This window comes from Dendrobates tinctorius, unplaced genomic scaffold (genome assembly GCF_039654945.1).
Source record: "Dendrobates tinctorius isolate UK_male_01 unplaced genomic scaffold, ASM3965494v1 ptg000292l, whole genome shotgun sequence".
Classification (NCBI taxonomy): domain Eukaryota; kingdom Metazoa; phylum Chordata; class Amphibia; order Anura; family Dendrobatidae; genus Dendrobates; species Dendrobates tinctorius.
This window is the reverse complement of record NW_027361959.1, coordinates 8,450,015-8,470,370: the sequence shown is the minus strand read 5'-3', so window position 1 is coordinate 8,470,370 and position 20,356 is coordinate 8,450,015. Positions and strand designations below refer to the sequence as shown.

Below are 20,356 nucleotides of genomic sequence, written 5' to 3'. Positions count from 1 at the left end.
CTATATAGCAAAACCATTTGCAGCATTTATTACACAGATGCTGGCATTTACCCACATATATCATCTCTTCTCCATCAACTGTGTCCGAAGGGTCCAAGAGATGTTGAATTGTTTTTTTTTTCCTGCCAGTCAGTAATTCTAGATGTAGTTAATGGAGAAAGGAGTATAGAGACAACAACTTCTCTACATAAAATGTTTTCTCTTGTAAAAAGCTGTATAAACATTGCAGATTTAAAGGGTTATTCTCATCATATTAAAATGATAAAATGTGAAATTGCTTGTAAAATAAGCAACTCTACCATTTTCTTGCTACCATATTTAAAATCCCCTCAATTCTCAAGAACCGAGGGATTTTCAATTCTATTGTCTCCAGCTTGTCGACTGGTTTACCAGCAGGGCTGTGGAGACGCCAAGCCAAACCTGAATCTCCCTCATATATTGCTTAGGTTTAACTGATAATTTTACTGTAGTAAAATGGTAACAACAGGCTTTTCATTACCATTCTCATACAATAATCAAGTAATTTAGATAAAACATAAAACAAAAAATTTCCTGTTCACTCTAGCAGTTCTTGAGTTGAGTGCAGGGCTGCAGGAATTCCTTCCCAGTGCCATTTTTCTCTGATCTGTAGATCAGCTTCTATACTGAGCATGTACATAAAGTGCAGCACAGATTCATCTCAACTACTCAACTAAAAGCAGAGAGATCTTAGATGTGGAATGGGTTAAATCGTATCACTGCAAGTATTAACTAGATCAATCTGCCTTTCTTCAACTAAAAAACACTAGGTGTGTCAGTCTGCTGAATGAAGCAGCTTGTGTTTTTCAGGTGAGTATCCAGCCAAAATGTGAGCTGTAACTGGGAGAGAGACATGCCAGAGTCTCTCTGAATGAGGACTGCATGGGTCAGCTAGGAAAGTGGAGCCGTGTGGGAGCTACAGAGAAACGAATGGAAGCTGCAGCCTGTTCAGTGTGAGCTGTGCTCAGAGTTGAATACTGTTTTGTGCTGGAGGCTGTTGAAGCTCAGGCTGAAGGGGATACAAAGACTGGTGGGATCGGGTCTCTCTTTGCTCCAGGAGAAAGGACTATAACCTGTTCAAGTGAACCTGCACTGACATATGTGCCATGCTTAATGAATGTTTCTTTTCTGTTATACCTGTGTACCTGAAGAGGTTGTTTTTGGCTTTGAAACCCTTGAAGTTTTATGAAAGGAGTAAAACTGCACGTTTGACCAAACCGCAATGCCTGTGTGAACGCTATCCACTGCCAACAAAGAGCGTGAATCCCTACAATGTGTAGATGGATAATCTAACTCAGGTTATACTTATTTAATGAGCAGTACATACAGACCATTTTGCCGTGGCAGTTTTCGAGCCAGTTTGTTGTGAGACAAGCAGGACTAGAAAGGTTTAGCACTGCTAGCCATACCAATTAACCTGCATTTTAATGTAGTTTTTAATGTGGCTGTCAAAAGTCATATTTTGTTGTCAGCTATTTAAAGGGAACCTTTCCCCAGAAATAACACTGTTAACCTGCAGATATGCAGGTTAACAGCGTTATTATGCTGTCTGGCGCCTGCACGCAGCCGAATGCAGCGGGGAGGAAATTATCTTTATTCTCCCTGCCAGCATTCGGTATTCAGACAAAGGGGCGGGTGAGGAGCCGGTTCAGTCACCGCTCTGAGAATAAGGGTATGTGCACACGGTGCAGATTCCTGTGCGGATTTTTCAAGGCGGAATCTGCCGAATCCGGAGCCAAAATGACCTGCATTTTACCTGCGGATTAATTGCGGATTTTCTGTGTATTTTGCCTGCATTTTTACACCTGCGGATTCCTATAATGGAATAGGTGTAAAAACGTTGCGGAATCCGCACAAAGAATTGACATACTGTGGAAAATAAACCGCTGTGCTTCCACGCAGAATTTTTTCGCATGTGCACAGCATTTTTTAATTTCCATTGGATAAAATGGTACTGTACACCGCAGGAGAATCTGCTTCGGATCCACAGGACCAAATCCGCTGCGGAAGTGTGCACATACACTAAAAAGCGGCCACTGTAACTGCACCCCCAGCCATAACTGACAGCCGGCCACAATGTAGAGCCCGTGTCAGTCAGGGCCGGTTACAAAACGCCTGAAAGACCCCTATGACTGCATACCGAATGCTGGTGGGAAGAATAAAGATAATTTTCTCCCTGCTGCATTCGACTGCGTGCAGGTGCCGGACAGCATAACGCTGTTAACCTGCAGATTAACAACGTTATTTCTGGTGACAGATTCCCTTTATTGATCATGATTAGTCTAACAAATTGCTGATATGGCCACTGAATCCAAGCTTCTGCTAACACTGACATTGGCTAATTTTCATTGTGGTGATCTGTGCAGGTTTAAAAAAATATTTATAAAAAGCACAATGTCACCAGACAAATGATAGAAGTTACATTAATTTCTACTAGCAAAACAGTGAGCCCAATAAGAGTTAACAATGCAACCAGCAAGTAATCCATTGAAACAACACCTAACATTTACATTGCTGCTCTGTACTCATTATGCAGGCTTTTGGTTAAATAATGAACAAAATGTATTACAGATGCTGAAGAGAATCCCAAAATTATAAAACAACCCGAAAAGCCCAAAGGAGAGAAAACCGAAAGGAGGATAATATTGACAATTCTAAAGGGCACAGTCTGATGGAGGCTGTTCTTGCAACACCTAATCAAATATGCACCATGCAAAGGGTGGGTGAGGGAACCAGATGATGGGAAACAACATCCATATAGAATATAATCCAATCTTAGGGGATCACACCACTGGAAAAGATTGTGAAAGCTGATGGTAAAATTGATTCAATACGTCTAATCAATTCCACTCCCTCGTACTCTAGGTTCACACATTCAATGAAATTCCCTAATGTGGCTGGAAATGGTCCATTTACACATGGGCTGTCCCAATAGCAGTGTACTGGGCATGATCATGCATGGAACTACCGCAGAGCTGTCAGCAGATGAACTGTTTCACCAGGCCACCTACAGACCAGAAAAGGGTCTTCACGACATAACCAAAAATGGCCGGGTACCCTAAGATATCCTCTTTAAAACTTAGTAACTAATGCTTTTGAGAACTGCATAAATTAAATCCTTAAAGTCACCATGTGATTGCAGACTTGTGAATCCTCACAATGTGTGTACTGCAAGGATTCTCCAGGGTCATGAGAACTGGGAGCAAGAAGCAAGTATGCGATTTGCATACATGCAGTCATGTGCCGACTAGACGTGTGCAGCCTCACCCAATGCAAATGTACTGAGCAAGGCTGGACACATCTAGTCAGAATGTGGCCGGAATTATGTAAATCGCCTTCTCCTGGAGAAACCGCACAACGCGGATTCACAAGCCTGCATTCATATAGAACAAATGCACAATTGTAGCCTAAGGCCAGACAACCACTTTAAGGATCTGTTTTGTTACTTAATGAGTCAGATTTTGAAAATTCTCCTGTGCGACTATATTTAATAACAATGGTGTAAAACATTTATGTCTCCAAGTATTAAAACCTTTTTTTGTAACACTCTGTATTTACTATGATTTGAATAAAAATAAAGAACAGTTCTGGAAATTTATTTTTTCATATTTCTACCTCAATATATGGTAGGTCTCATAATATATTATATATACAGTATAGTATTTTGCAGATTGTAAGATGCACCGACCAAATGTTTGGGAAGAAAAATCCAATATATAGAAGTGTGTGTGTGTGTGTGTGTGTGTGTGTGTGTGTGTGTGTGTGTGTGTGTGTGTGTGTGTGTGTATGTATGCATGGGATTGGCATCCGCACCACAAAATTTATGCATGGGATTGGCATCCGCACCACAAAATTTGGCACAGTCACACGTCTGGACCACGAGAGCGTTACAGGCTATGGTTGTGAGGCGAAATTTTAACCCCGCGCGTTCCAATTCTCCAAACAATTTTGCCCCTATCTACATAATGGGGAAAAAGTGAAAGGAAAAGTGTTGGAGGCAAATTGACAGCTGCCAGATGTGAACAAGGGGGACTTAAAGAATGAAAGCGATGGCGCCAAAGAGTATATATCGTACAGTTGCTAAGGTGGGGCCCTGACATGAGATACTCACCACACACGGGGATATGAACACACACACACACACACACAAAATGCGCCACACACTACCACGTGCTTCAACACATATACCACCCTCAGCACACAACACCACACATACACCAACCTCGCCACATAAAAGTCGAAACACAAAAGTCGCCACTCAAAACTCGCCACGCTGTCCCAGAGCTGTTTAAAAGATGAAAAATGAGCTGTGATTGGTTGCTATCAGCAACAGTTTTCTTTGTAGACAGTTGTGGTAACTGAGGCCTATTATTCTTATCATTTCTATGGTGTTATCGTCCCTCTGTAAAGCTGGAAATAACACAATTTATTACCGTGCCAACACAGACCACCCTCTGACACAGACTGCAGGGGGAGCCCAGTATCACACAGGATAGGATTAGATAGACAGCTCAGCAGTCAGTATCACACAGGATAGGATTAGATACATAGCTCAGCAGTCAGTATCACACAGGATAGGATTAGATACATAGCTCAGCAGACAGTATCACACAGGAGAGGGTTAGACACGGCTCAGCAGTCAGTATCACACAGGATAGGGTTAGATACACAGCTGAGCAAACTATCACAGGATAGGATTAGATACGCAGCTCAGCACACAGTATCACACAGAAAAGGATTAGATACACAGCTCAGCAGTCAGTATCACACAGGATAGGATTAGATACACGTTTTTTGTGTGCAATATAATCATTATAATTTGTTATAACTAACCACAGTTGGTTACTATGCCCAGACAACGCCGGGCTCTTTAGCTAGTTTGTTAATAAAATGGTGGCGCTTCTTATAATCTGTGCATCCTATTTCATACCGGGGGGCGGCGGTTGCAGTGGAGTAGGGTCGCTGCTGGCAGAAGCAGGGGTGGAGCGATTCTGCAGACCCCAAGCTGGGAAAAAAAAAAAAAAAAAAAGCTTGCCTGGATATTTTCATTTAAACAAAATATTCTACGTTTCCTCTGATCTAGGCCCCAAACAATTTCTTGCACAGACCTCTCAGGTTTTGAATCAGCTATCCCCATTGTTGCCCTGACTTTTACCAGTTTATCTGTCTCTACTGGGAAACAGTAATGCCCTGTATTGGGGTCTAATGAAGAAGCCGATAATGAGGAAGACTCCTCAAATTCCTCTTCATCTGACCTACTAGAAGCGTCTGACATAGGGGATAACTGCCTAGGTCTTTCCTTTCCCCTGATGCTCCGAGTGAGGGACTAACTTCTGCCCTGATGATGGATCTTAGATCAGTGGCTAAGTTAGGGATCTCTTCCGAGAATATCTGTTCTGTAAAGGACTGGCAAAAGTCTGGCAACAACATTTTACAATGCGACCACTCCTTTTGCTTAGATTTTGACACAAATTTCCTTGCCTGGCAACAAATAAGAAAGAATAAACCTCATTACCAAGTGAACTTTAAAGAAGATCACTTATCACCCTGAGGCAAACAATGGTATAGGATTAAGACAGCTATTCTCTGAAAGTTGAGGAATCATCCACTTTACTGGACCTGCTACTCAGTCTCTCTCCGATGTGGCTGCAGCCAACACTGCCACGAAGTCAACGCCGCCCCTTGGGGCTTCCCATCATGACAGTGCTGTTTGGCTTTGGCTCAATCTTTCTGGAAAGGACTACTTGGAGAATGGAAGCCCTCCTCCCGTGGTCATACCGCACCTAAATACAAAACCTATAGCCTCTTCCGGTCTCCCCGGAGTTCCAGGTCACATGGCTCCTGCATGTCACTGCAGCGCACAGCTCGACGAGCGCGTCATCCAGACACAGATCCCGGAACGAGTCATCTGTGAATGCTTTCCAGCACGCGCCTGCACAGATCAAGCCGCGTGGAAGCTGGTAATCACCACATTGTGATGTCAACTTATGCGAGGGAGAGGTGCCGCCCTTTTTGTCCTGTAGATTTCCTGTCCTTAAAGGACGGACCCCCTCTCTCGTGGTGCTGTCATGGGTGATCGAGAAATCATTCGTTTTCAGTGTGGCTATATTCTGAGCCATACATTTTACAATTTTTTGTCAATGGAGCTGTGTGAGGGCTTTTTTTGAAGGATGAGATGTCGTTTACACTGGTACCATATTTTCGGTACATACAAATTTTTTGTGAGGCAAGAGGAGCAAAACCGGCAATTCCGTTTTTTTTTTCTCTTACGGCGTGCACCATATGGCATGCATATATTGTTTTATACCAAAGGTGAAGACGATTACAGTATTATCCAACTTCTATTTTACAATCTTCTTAGCTTTACAACTTTTGCACAAGAAAATCCCTTAATGAAAAAGTAAAATGTTATTTGAATCCAGTAAAGAAAGACATTACTTTTCTTATTATTTTATTTAAAGCGCTGTAAAAGGGCCCGTTTGCTTGCATAACAAACTGTAGTATTGATTGGCACCATTACGAAAACATACAAAACTGGCAATTTTATCATGGTTTTCCCATTTTTATTTTAGCGGCTTACAGGGTGTGGGATAAATATTGATATGATTTAGGGCTCGTCATTATGGACATAACGACACCTAAATGTGTGACTTTTTAGGCAGATTTACTCACGCCCCCCCATTAAAGCCTTTTCGGAGGGCATTTCCATTTTTAGGTATTGTCAACATAAACAATTTTATTTTAGAACGTCAATCCTAACAGTTACAGCAGTAGCATGTCTATAATAACAGACTCCTGTAGCTGATAGCACCTGTAGAGAAGCTGTGCGATCAGCATGACATATATCCATCATAGAGAACTAAATCAAGGGTTCCCAACCACTGGTCCGCAGCCCAGGACCGGGCCGTTGCAGTTCTGTTGCCAGTCCGCGGAGCCACGGCTCAGAATGCTGGACACAAGGGGAGCCGGCTGATGTAGCACTGTAGTGACAGCTGCAACCACCGGTTTCCAGAAGACATCGATATTCACCCTCAGATCCTGCATCCTTGTTGGGCGCGGCAGCTTCATCCAGTGCTGAGCGGTCACGTAGTACCGCTCATTAAGGTCATGAATATGGACGCGACTCCACTCCCATAGGCGTGGCGTCAATATTCATGACTTTAATGAGCAGTACTACGTAGCGGTAGCCATCATTTAGTGTTAAAGGGTTAAATAAATCCACCACAGGACTCTGTTCTAAATTTCTGGGGCGTATATGGAAACTTTGGAACTATGCTTACAAAAGGGTAGTATTACAAGTTGCGGGTGTGGCGATAACCAATCTGACACTGTCCAATCAGTCCTGACAGGGTCAGGGACACACCGCCTTTGATTATATAGACAACTGGGTGTTACTATTCACCTTCTGAAACTTCAGGGAGGAATAGAAATCTGCATTTTAAAGTTACTTTAAGAAAAAAGGCACTTTTATGGAACAATAAAATTACATAGAAAAACAAATTGGATGTCTTTAACGTGACCGCAGTTTCCGACATACATACATCTAATCTGCAAAACAGAATACACATTGTGAACACACATCGGACTGTAAAAATCCCTGTAAGTGTTCAACATAACCTTATAGATAGTGTTGTGCAAAAAAAAGTGGTGTTTATAAATCATGACGCCATGTGCAGCATTGTTTGCAAAGCACAAAAGTACAGAACTAAATTTACGCAGGAACATCACCAAAGCCCATTCTCAGATCAAACCTTGCTTCCACACTGCAGTATGGCAGGTGCAAATGCCACAAGGAATACTCTGACCTTTCTAAGCCCACCTGCTACTGGAAATCTGTATTAGCCTCTTAGGACATGAGACAAAACAGAAAAAGACTAGTGCTGTCATTATGTTCACTAACATATGATCTTACATAACAAAAAGTAAAAAATCTATATTATATACATGCACAAAATGTACACAAACTTTACAATTAAATTATATTAGAATAGTGAATAAGTTATTATATTAGACATTTAAGATTAAAATCAACTTCAGTTTCAGACCACCAGTGTAAACTGACTATTAAAGGAAATCTGTCAGCATGTTTTGCTATGTAATCTGAGAGCAGCATGATGTAGGGGCTGAGAACCTGAATTTAGCAATCTGGCATTTACTGGACTTTTTGCTAATTGTTCCAATAAAATCAGTCACTAGAGGAAAAGCTGGCTCGTACCATCTAGTCCTGCTGCTTTGCATAACCCCACCAGTAATTGTCAGCTTTCTGCCCAAGCACAGTGTGTACAGAAAGTTGCCAATCAGTGGTGTGTGAGTGGGGTTATACACAGCTCAGTATTCAGATTTAAAGCAAAGAAAAGTGATTTTATCAGACCTGCAGCATATGCAAGTTCCGCTCCTGACTTTGGCATACAAACACTGGTGCAAAAATACTGACATAATACTGATGTGTGAATGAGGCCTAAATTGAATAACTCAACTTGGTATTAATACAAGTGGTTACACTCTCAATCCGGGAAAAAAATTCCAAATGTGTTGAAATTGCAAAAAAAAAAGTGCAATTTTACAATTTTTTTTTTTTTTTAATTTACCAGGTTTACTATATGGTAAAATATGATTCTCTAGGTGAAGTACAAGGACGCAGATACCAAAGATGCATTTTTTTTTTTTTTTTTTTTTTAAAGTGCTGAAAAAAAAAGAAAAAAGATACTTGTACAAAAATGTTACAGTTTTTTTGTCTGTGTTGCCATTTTCCGAGAACCATAAGGCTAAGTGCACACGTACCGGAACTCTTGCGGAAATTACCGCGAGAATTCCGGAATTCCAGTCCGCGGGAAAATCGCATTTTAAATTCCCGCGATTTTCCCGCGGAAAAACTAGCATTTTGCAAGCGTAATTAGCTTGCAAAATGCTAGCGTTCTCCAAGCGATCAGTAGCATCGCTTGGAGAACTGATTGACAGGTTGGTCACACTCGTCAAACAGTGTTTGACAAGTGTGAGCAACTTTTTACTACTGAGGCCGCCTATGCGGCATCAATAGTAAAAGATAGAATGTAAAAAAAAAATAAAAAATAGTGTTATTCTTACCTTCCGACGTCCCGCGCAGGCGTTCCCAGTAATCCTTTGCGAAAATGCCCACGATGACGGCAGTTCTCGCGGGATCGCGACATCTCGCGGTAATTCGCGATGATGTCGCGCGAATGACCGCGAGACTTCGCGATCCCGCGAGAACGGACGCCATCGCGGGCATTTTCGCAAAGGACTACTGGGAACGAGAGCGTGAAGAGAAGCAGGAAGACTGCGCGGGACGTCGGAGGGTGAGAATAACAATATTTTTTATTTTAAATTCTATTTTTTACAGGGATATGGTACCCAAAGCCTGGAGGACAGTCTCCTCTCCTCCGGACCGTGAGTACCATCCGCAAATGTTCTGCTTACTTTCCGCATGGTGTGCACAGCCACATGCGGGAAGTAAGCGGAACAATGCATTCCTATGGGTGCGGGATCGCCGCGATTCCGCAAATTAATGAGCATGCTGCGGTTTTTACCGCAAAGCGATTCCGCCGCGGTAAAAACCGCAGCATTAGTACAGCATTGCGGAATCCCATAGGAATGCATGGGATGCTTATTTTTCGCGTTTTCGCTGCAAAATCGCGCGGTTAAAACCGCCGCGGAAACGCGAAAAAAACGCCACGTGTGAACTCAGCCTTACGCTTTCATTTTTTGTAATCTGGGGCTGCGTGAGGGTTTACTTTTTGTACCCTGAGCTGACGTTTCTACTGATATAGTTTTTCAGGAAGACACAATGTTTTAGTCACCTCTTTCTGCATTGTTCCAGCAAGCAAAAAAAACGTAATTCTGGCGTTTCTATTTTTTTTGGCATTACATGGGCTCTCTCTTTACAGGCACTTGTTAAATGCCGCCGTCAGATATTGATGGCGGCATTTAGCCGCAGGCAGATTAAATCAGCCATCATCTCCCAGGAAAGGTGCGGGCTTGGCCTACGGGCCCCGTCACACACAGCGAGATTGCTAGTGAGATCACTGATTTGGTGACGCATCAGCGCTCTCTCCAGCGATATCGCTGTGTGTGACGGGGATCAGAGACCGGCCCCCTGCCGGGCATCACTGATAGTGTAGGATCGTCCTGGGCAATTTTTGATCGTTGGTTTTACGCTGGCCAGCACGCATCGCTGCGCGTGGCAGCGAAAGATATCTTAGATACCCGCTGTTTACATTAGAAACAAGCTTGCTCGCTGGTCCTGATCGCTGGAGGGGCTGTCTATGTGACAGCTCAACAGCGATCAGCCTAACAATGTCCCAGCGATCCCATCCATGTCGGATCGTTGGTGGGATCGCTGGGACATCGTTATGTGTAACGGGGTCTTAAGAAAAAGCATCAAAGGCAGGAACACGACATATTACAGAAATGTAACGCAAGTCATATGTCATGAAAGATTAAAAAAATTTTAAAAAATGGACAGCGCAAAGTTATAGTTATGATTATATAAACAAAAAAATATACATAACTAGAAGGGAGACTATAAATGGTTAAATATGCGATCCAACCAATAACTCACTGGAATACTTACATTTTATATTATTCAGGATGTCTTTCAGTTGGCTAAAATTGTGCAGCAAGGGGTCCTGCTCTTCATCCTAAAGTTAAAAAAAAAAAAAAAAAAAAAAAAAAAAAAAGAGAAATAAAATTAGCCACCATTACTAGGAAACCAAATCTCAGACAGAAATATAAATAGGTAAATGTATTAAAAAGAGAATGGGAAACGTAAAAAACAAGTATGATTCTTTTCCCTACTATTGAATTAACTTTTTGTAATTTAACCCATTCCTGACATTCATGGTCAGCTGGTACTTGTCAACCTTTGACGCAAGGATGAGTCATGGCGATTTTGCAAGCACAGAGGCTGGGAGTGCCAAATAGCCGCTGGGTGTCGGCTGACAGCTGACACCAAGCAATCAGTGCAAGAGCAGTGCCCGCACCGCTCCTGGGACTTTAACTCCCCTAAATACTGTGATAGGGAAGGAAAACCTCCAAAAAACAATTTCTAAATTGCTGTTATTTGTTAATTCTGCCTCGCAAAAATCAGAATAGAGAGTGATCAAAAAATTTCAGGTGGCAAAAAATGGCACCATCAACCGTCAGCTTGTCCCGCAAACAACAAGCCCTCACATGACTGTCGGACGAAATATGGAAAAATAAATGTGGTGATGCAAATAATAGTTTTTATGAAAAAAAAAAAAAAGCGTCTTTCAGTGTGTGACAGCAGTCTAACAGAAAAACCCAATATAAATCTGGTATCGCTGTAATCGCACCGACCCAAAGAATAATAAAGTCGTCTAATCATTTATACCGCACAAGGAACGGTGCAAAAAATAAAACCAATTCTCCATCTGCTGTTGATTTGATCATTCTGCCTCCAACAGATCACAGTAAGGCTGTGCTCATTTATCCTGCGTTATATGCACCAAGCCCCTACATCGAGGTTTCCATGTAAATCTCTGAAATATGTGATTGAGGTAGAACCCCCAGAGGAAGATTCCCTATAATGAGGCAGATAGAGGCACTGTGGACGCCGTCTGATCTATGATTCAGCAGTGTCCGTCTTTTTAGGCGTGCGCAAAAAGTCCATAGTTTTATGCATGTCAGAAAAAAGGACACCGCTGAACGGATGCAACTCTGCTGCCTCATTATAGTGAATAAATCCTTAAGGGTTTCATCTGAACCAAGTCACTTGGAAATTTAGATGGAAACTCCAAAATAAGTGGTGATCAACGTAGAGCGCCAGATAAATGTGATCCAAAAGGTCATGTAAAATGTTCCCAATAAAAGCTTCAACTCAGTCCACAAAAAGAAGTCCCCACTCAGGCCCATCATCTGTCAATGGAAATATAGGGGGCTTCCATGCTACTGGAAGAACAAAGGCTCTGGAAAGGTGAATTGGTTACTCTCGCCTCCCCTCCCCTCCCCACCACCAAAAAAAAAAAAAAAATTCAGCAAATTCTGCACTCCAAAATCCCCCTCTCCCTTCTGAGCCCCAGTGTGCCTAAACCACATTTAGCGTCCACGTTTGGCATTTCTGTAGCGATGAGCGCCCACCTAATTTACGGCTTTGTGTCTCCAGAAGCATGAGCTGGGCACTACAACGAACTGATCACTACTATGGCAGTTTGCAATTTTCACTCAGCAACATCCACTGCTGCTTGTTTCTGGAAAACACCCATGGAGTCAAAATCGTCACTACATCTGTAGATAAAATTCCCAAAGGGGTATATTCTCCTAAATTGGGTCACTTGAGGGGGGAATTCTGCTCTTCTAGCACTTGGGCTCTGTATATAGAGTCTGCAAACTATTCTAGGAAAATCTGTGCTCCAGGAGGCAACTAGCGCTTCATCCTTCCCAAGTCTCAAGGTATGGCATTCGACAATTATTCCAGCAAATTTTGCTTTCAAAAAGTCAAATGGTGCTCATTCCCTTACTAGCTAGCCCTGGCATGCGCCCAAACAGTTTTCTTCTACAAACTGTGCGGAAGTTTCTTGTGAAAAGAAAAAAATTGGGGTCTAAAGTAAAATATTTGAGGGGGGGGGGGGGGGGGGAAGGTAAATGTTCATTTGTTCCTTCCACATTCTAAAAAAAAAATCTTGTGATGCACCTGAAGGGTTAAAAGGAATCTGTCATCATTTTGGCACGGTATTTAAATGACTTGGGTCCGGTCCGATGGACGGTGTTTTGGGTCCTTTCCTCCACCCCTCCTTGGCCGCTGTCCGCAATATTTCTGGGAATTTCTGTACTTGGCCTCCATATTACGCACGTGCGCATTGCAATCTGGACTCGCGCACACGCAGTATGCTTTGCCCAACTGCGTGAGCGAGTCCAGATTGCAATGCGCACGCGCGTAATATGACAAAATGTAATAGTGGCTGCTGAGTGGAATATATTTTTTATAATGCCTCTGCAAATATTTGGCTTCCTTTGAGTTAACATCCATTTAACTAAAGTTATTAGTTTTCTCTGAGGCATATACTTCTGCCTCCTTTATGACACGGACACCAAGCAGGCAGCAACAAACAAGCAGCAGGATCTGTCATGTCATCATGGTCACATGACCGGCCTCTTCAGGTCCTGCCAGCTGGAGTGTGCAGCCTAAATAAACACTCAGCGTATATTACATAGCACGGAAGTGTGGGAATAATAGCTGCAGTTAGAAGTGCCACAATTCTCTGCTGTATAACATATCTTCTGCCCTTATTCAAGATGCACAATCCAGATGGCAGGACCTATGGACTTAAGTCATGTGACCATGACATCACTGGTCCTTCTGCCCCTCTATGTTGTGCCTGCTTATGATTGGCAAGTGTTAACACTTAACTAAAGTTAACTCATTAAGGGCCAAATATTTGATTGCCAATATCTTCACTAAGGAGAGGTGAAATAAAAACACTTATCTTGTGTGTCCAGTTTGACATGAACGTCACTGACAGAGGACGCGGCGGGCAGACAGCGGCGAGCAGCGCTGGAACGGGGACAGGTGAATTTTGCATATACTTACCCCCTGGCGCATCTTTGCAGTCCCGTTCTCCCACGATCTTCGGCGCCTGCCTTCAGCGGTCACGTGGTACAGCTCATTAAAGTCATGAATATGCGCATATTCATGACTTTAATGAGCGGTACCACGTGACCGCTGAGCAAGGCACCGGAGACAGTGGGGCTGCAGAGATGTGCCAGGGGGGTGTATCAGTATGATCTGACACCCCCGCTCCCCCTCCCCCGCCGATCCCCTGGCGTATATGACTCGCATAGAAGCAGAGAGGGTGACTTTCAGCCCAAAAAAATGGGCTGAAAATCTCGGTTTATACGCGAGTATATACGGTATTTATAATGCTGACTGGTTCGTACCTACACCCTAGTTTACATAATGAATGTACAGTATGTACATACTGCAAAAAAAAAAAAAAAAAGCTTCTGCAAGCAGCAGCCGTGGCACCTGCACTGGAGCATAATCGCATGTTTACTGTGTTGTTAATAAATGTGATTGAGGTTATCCTAAAAAGTGTGAAAAAAAAAATCCATTTGAAAGTGGCACCTGCGCAGAAGCAGCTATTGGTGTATATAGAGGTGATCCGATAGCTGCTATTACACAGGCGGGACCAGGTTGCTAGAGAAGAAAAAAATTTCCTCCTCCAAGATGGTGCCGCTGGCACCAACCTGACACTGTGCAGGTTAGGCCTCTTTCACACTTCAGTTTTTTGCATCAGTTATAATCCGCCAAAAAGGCGGACAAGCGGATCCGTTCTCAACTGATGTGAACGGATGGCACAGGATCCGTTTTCAGACGGATCCTAAAAATGAAGAAATTTCAAGGAAGAGAGAGCGAGAGAGCGAGAGAGCGAGAGAGCGAGAGAGCGAGAGAGCGAGAGAGCGAGAGAGCGAGAGAGCGAGAGAGCGAGAGAGCGAGAGAGCGAGAGAGCGAGAGAGCGAGAGAGCGAGAGAGCGAGAGAGCGAGAGAGCGAGAGAGCGAGAGAGCGAGAGAGCGAGAGAATTTTTTTTCTTGTTTTGTCCGGCACCCAGAAAGAAATTCGGGTTAAATCAGTGTTTGCAGGATCCGCCAGAGAAAAAAACGTTACAAGCTCCGTTTTGAAATCTTTGAGGATGGTGACGGACAGCAACTTTTGGCGGATCCTCACAAAAAACGGATGCAACGGACAGCAATCCGTCACAATCCGCCATTAATGCAAGTCAATGGGAAAAAAACGGATCCTCAAAAAAAAAATTGAGGATCCGTTTTTTTTCAAAACCTGGCGGATTGTGACTGATTGTAAAAAACGGAAGTGTGAAAGAGGCCTTACTGAGCACAATCCCGCTGATAGGCTCCCTTTAATCAGGGGAGCAGTTTAACGCATATTTGAAGTTAGACATGCAGTGTTATGCATTGTATCAGGGCAAAGAGTGGGAATTTTTTAAATCATGGTGTACACTCATTTGTTAAGTGTTCCCAGATCTAAAAATTACCACTAGCACCCCAAGACTAAAATGGTTGGGAGACAATAGTGTAAAATACAATTAAACATAGAACAATACATAATTGGTGCACATACACAATGGATAATAATGCTCACTCTTAAACCTAACTATAGATTACAATAGAGAAACTGATCAGAAGCAACAATATCTTACCAAAGGTGTGTGCATGCTCCATCGTGCATTACGTTTTATAGCACCAACAACGAGGCCGATTTCCCCTTGGACGATGTAGATATTCTTGTCCATTTTAACAGTCCTAAAAAAGTGTGATATGGAAAGAAGCGCAACATCAATAACCCAAGACCTTAAATTCACACAAGAGCAGAGGCTTGAGCAATCAAAACACGTTGCCAACATAGTGCTACACCTGATGCTCAATAATTCCATGCAAATATTGATCTAGTCATGAGAAAACACGGAAAACCATTAAAATTGTGGCAAAAAATGGGAACAAACAGGAGGCAATAAGACAAGGATTTCTGTTATAAAGCGCAGGTGGCATCCACATGGGAAAACCATCTGCCCAAAGTTACTTTCACCGCAGGACAAACAAATTATTAACGCACAAGAGAGATCACAAAATTCTATCGACATTTAGAGAAGAAAACTAAAACCAATATTTAACAGAAAGGAAAATATTTCCTGATAAAGAACAAGTACAAACTAGAGACTCTGAGCTGATATTTCATGAGACAAAAAATGTCAAATGCACACTCACATTTAGGGTTCATCCAGACGTCAGTGTTTTCTACACACGAGAAAAACAGACGGATGACTTTTTTAATCAGAAAAGATTTTTATTGAATTTTTCCGAACACAACAAATATTAAACACTTAATTCCCATTTAAACCCCTCACCCAATCCCACCCCTTGTTCGTTTTAGACCTTGCTAGTACAGTTTAATAATTATCGATACAAAAGTTACAGAGGATGCAATATCTTCCAAAGTTATGCATATATGACCATATTTTTCAGACTATAAGACGCACTTTTTTCCTCCCTAATTTTGGATGAAATTGGGGGGGTGGATTTTATAATCTGGATGTGGACGGGGGGGGGGGGGGGGGCCCACTGCTACTTATAATACTTTATACTTGTTCCCCCTGTTAAGAGAAAATATTCACTGCTCCCCACGCCCATAGCCCCCCCTACCTCTATGGACTAAAGCCGTTACAGAGAGGTGATAGGAACTTTGGGAGTGGAGGGCACTGAATATTTATTCTCTTAATAGCGAGCACACGTAATCGCTCAGCCGCTGCAGGAAGCCGGGGCTGCAGCTAACAGTGTGTCTGCCATAAAACAGAATGAATATTCACTGCTCTCCACTCTCATAGTCCTAGCCGTGGAGAGCAGTGCATATACCAGCAGCTGATCTTGGCATCTATGGGCACATGCCAGCAGTAATGTGCTGTTACACGCCGAAAACAACTCCTGGCATCAAAACAGGGCACAGCGCTGCGAGGGAGCACAGGGAAGGCAAGTAGAACCATTTTTTTTCTGTGTGTGTGTGGGGGGGGGGGGGGCGGAGATAGGATAGAGATACAGGCATACACATGACACATATGGCAGTGAAGGAAATTATAATGATTCCTTGCCGATTTTGTAAGTTTGCAAACTGACAAATACGTGAACAGTCTATAATGTTAAGGGTAGGTTAATTTTAACATTGAGAGATAAACTATTAAAAATAAAATCCAGAAAAACACATTGCATAAATTATATACATTTATTTGCATTTTGCAGTGAGAAATAAGTATTTGATCCCTCTGGCAAACAAGACTTAAAGGGAGTCTGTCACCTACCCTTTGGCGGGCGATGAAAACGAGGTCGGTCCGATGGGCGGTGGTCCCGATGTGTGCCGCCTCCCCATCCTTGCCCGCCGTCCGCAGGTTATTGCTGAATTGGAGTAGGTGTACGCCATTTTTTGCGCTTGCGCTAAGCATTCATAGCTAGCGCACACACAGTATGCGTTGCCCAACTGCAGGCAAAGCTGAAAAGCCGGACTGCGCACGCGCCGGTTAACCAAGCCCCGGAAGTATTTTGCTGTGTTCCGGGGCTTAGTTAATTAATGCTTAGCGCATGCGCAAAAAATGGCGTACACCTACTCCAATTCAGCAATAACCTGCGGACTGCGGGCAAGGATGGGGAGGCAGCACACATCGGGAACACCGCCCATCGGACCGGACCGACCTCGTTTTCATCACCCGCCAAAGGGTAGGTGACAGACTCCCTTTAATACTTGGTGGCAAAACCCTTGTTGGCAAGCACAGCAGTCAGACATTTTCTGTAGTGGATGAGGTTTGCACACATGTCAGGAGGAATTTTGGTGCACTCCTCTTTGCAGATCATCTCTAAATCATTAACATTTTGAGGCTGTCGCTTCGCAACTTAGAGCTTCAACTCCCTCCATAAGTTTTCTATGGCATTAATGTCTGGAAAATGGCTAGGCCACTCAATGACCTTAATGTGCTTCTTTTTGAGCCATTCTTTTGTTGCCTTGGCTGTACGTTTTAGGCGATTGTCTTGATGGAAGACCCAGCCACGACCCATTTTTAATGTCCTGGTGGAGGGAAGGATGTTGTCACTCAGGATTTTACGGTACATGGCTCCATCCATTCTCCCATTGATGAGGTGAAGTAGTCCTGTGGCCCTAAGCAGAGAAACACCCCCAAAACAATGTTTACACCTCGATGCTTGAGGCTTTGCGCACACGTCCGGAATTCCCGTGGAAATTTCCGCGGGACTTCCGCAACTTCCTGCCGCAAAAATGTGCTAGAATTCCACATGCGTAATTCCCGAGCATTTCCCGCGATAAACTAGAGTTCTGCAAGCATAATTAGCTTGCAGAATGCTAGCGTTTCCCAAGCGATCTGTAGCATCGCTTGGAAAATTGATTGACAGGTTGGTCACACTCGTCAAACAGTGTTTGACAAGTGTGACCAACTTTTTACTATTGAGGCTGCCTATGAAGCATCAGTAGTAAAAAGATGTAAAGTTAAAAATAAAACAAAAAAAATCGTGATATTCTCACCTTCCGGTGTCCCTCGCAGTGTTCCCAGGCCTTAGCGATTATCCCAACTCCCGCTCCCAGAGATGCCTTACGACAATGACCTTTGATGACGTAGCGAGACCGCTACGTCATCAAAGGTCATTGTCGTAAGGCATCTCTGGGAACAGGAGTTGGCAGGATAATCGCTAAGGCCTGGGGACACTGCGAGGGACACCGGAAGGTGAGAAAAACAAGATTGTTTATTTTAATTCTATTTTTTACAGGGATATGGTACCCAGAGCCTAGAGGAGAATCTCCTCTCCTCCAGACTCTGGGTACCATCCGCACATTTTCCGCATGGTGGGCATAGCCACATGCGGAAAGTAAGAGGAACAGTGCATTCCTATGTGTGCGGAATTTCCGCGATTCCGCACAAAGAATGAGCATGCTGCGTATTTTTCCACGATGCGATTTTGCTGCGGAAAAATATGCAGCATTAGAACAACATGTGGAGTACCATTGAATACAATGGCTTGCTTATTTTATGCGTTTTCGCCGTGACAAAAACGCATAAAATACACGGGAATTCCGGACGTGTGCACACAGCCTGACAGTGGGGACGGTGTTTTTTGGGTCATAGGCAGCATTTCTCTTTCTCCAGACATGCTGAGTTAATGCCAAAAAGCTCAATTTTGTCTCATCTAACCACAGCACTTTCTCCCAATCACTCACAGAATCATCCAGGTGTCCATTGGCAAACTTCAGATGGACCTGCATATGTGACTTCTTAGGCTAGTTTCACACTAGCGTTTACGAGCGCAGCGACGGCCTGCGCACGGCCGCCGCTAAGCCCCGCCCCCTGCCGCTCCCCCGCCGGTAGCTCCGCCCACTGGCGCATGACGCTGCATGCGCCCTCCGTCCCCTATCTTTATCACAGGGGGCGCAGGCCGTGCGCAGTATGCTGCAGTTTGGTTGCGTCGGCGCACCGTCAAAAAGGCGCATGCGCCGCCAAACGCATACTGCGCACGGCCTGCGCCCCCTGTGATAAAGATAGCGGACGCAGGGAGCATGCAGAGTCATGCGCCGGTGGGCGGAGCTACCGGCGGGGCGCGGCAGGGGTCGGGGCTTAGCGGCGGCCGTGCGCAGGCCGTCGCTGCGCTCAAACGCTAGTGTGAAACTAGCCTTAGGCTATGTGCACACAGCGTTTTTCGGCTCTGCGGATTTTGTAGTAAAAACCGCAGATAAATCCGCAGGACTAAAGTCCTGCGGTTTTACACCTCATAATGGATGAGGTGTGAAACTGCAGCATTTCTGCACTAAAGAATTGACATGCTGCGGATTGTAAACAGCAGCAAAACCACGCGGAAAAATCCGCAGCATGTGCACCGTGTTTTTTATTTCCATAGGAAATAAAGGTACTGTACAACGCTGCAGAATCTGCTGGGGTCCCGCAGCTGTAGCAACGCTGCGGATCCGCAGCAGAATCCACACCGTGTGCACATACCCTTAAGCAGGGGGACCGTGCGGGCACTGCAGGATTTTAAACTTTAACGGTGTAATGTGTTTCCAGTTGTTTTCTTGGTGACTGTGGTCCCAGCTGCCTTGAGATCATTAACAAGTTTCCCCGTGTAGTTTTTGGCTGATCGCTCACATTCCTGATTGATCAAGGTTACCCCACGAGTGGAGATTTTGCATGGTGCCTCAGATCATTTCTGTCATTTTATATTTCTTTCATTTTCTTACTATTGCACCAACAGTTGTCTCCTCACACAACATCTTACTTACAAGTATGGTTTTGTAGCCCATTCCAGGTCTATGATTTTGCTCCTGACATCGTTACACAGCTCTTTGGTCTTGCACATGTTGTAAAGGTTAGCGTCTGATTGAGTCTTTGGACAGGAGTCTTTTAGAAAGGTGACTATGTAAGACAGCTGTCTTTAATGCAGGTCTCGAGTTGATTAGGAGCAACTAGTCTGTAGGAGCCAGAACTCTTAAAGGTTGGTAGGGGATCAAATACCGTACTTATTATTTCCCACTGCAAAATGCAAATAAATGTTTACAATGTGATTTTCAGGATTTTATTTTTGATATTCTATTTCTCAATGTTAAAATTAACCTACCCTTAAAATTATAAACTGTTCATTTATTTGTCAGTGGGCAAACTTACAAAATCAGCAAGGGATCAAATAATTATGGGGGATAGTAGTACAGTACCCCTATAACAGATTGAGCAGCAGACCCCTACCCCCATAACAGCGCATCATGACCACATTCATTGCGTCAATTAATTTTTTTTCCTCCTCTAAAATTTA

General features: G+C 43.6%; 1 long non-coding RNA gene across 3 annotated transcripts in view; it reads right to left on the bottom strand.

The window, feature by feature from the left end:
- Positions 1 to 20,356, bottom strand: part of LOC141072868 (uncharacterized) — a 123,041-nt gene that overhangs the window by 87,564 nt on the left and 15,121 nt on the right. For all 3 annotated transcript variants that reach the window (XR_012226885.1, XR_012226886.1, XR_012226884.1), the window contains exons 2-3: positions 15,208 to 15,310; positions 10,607 to 10,673 (exon numbers count right to left, since the gene is read on the bottom strand). This is a non-coding gene — a long non-coding RNA (uncharacterized lncRNA). The remainder of the gene's footprint in view (positions 1 to 10,606; positions 10,674 to 15,207; positions 15,311 to 20,356) is intronic.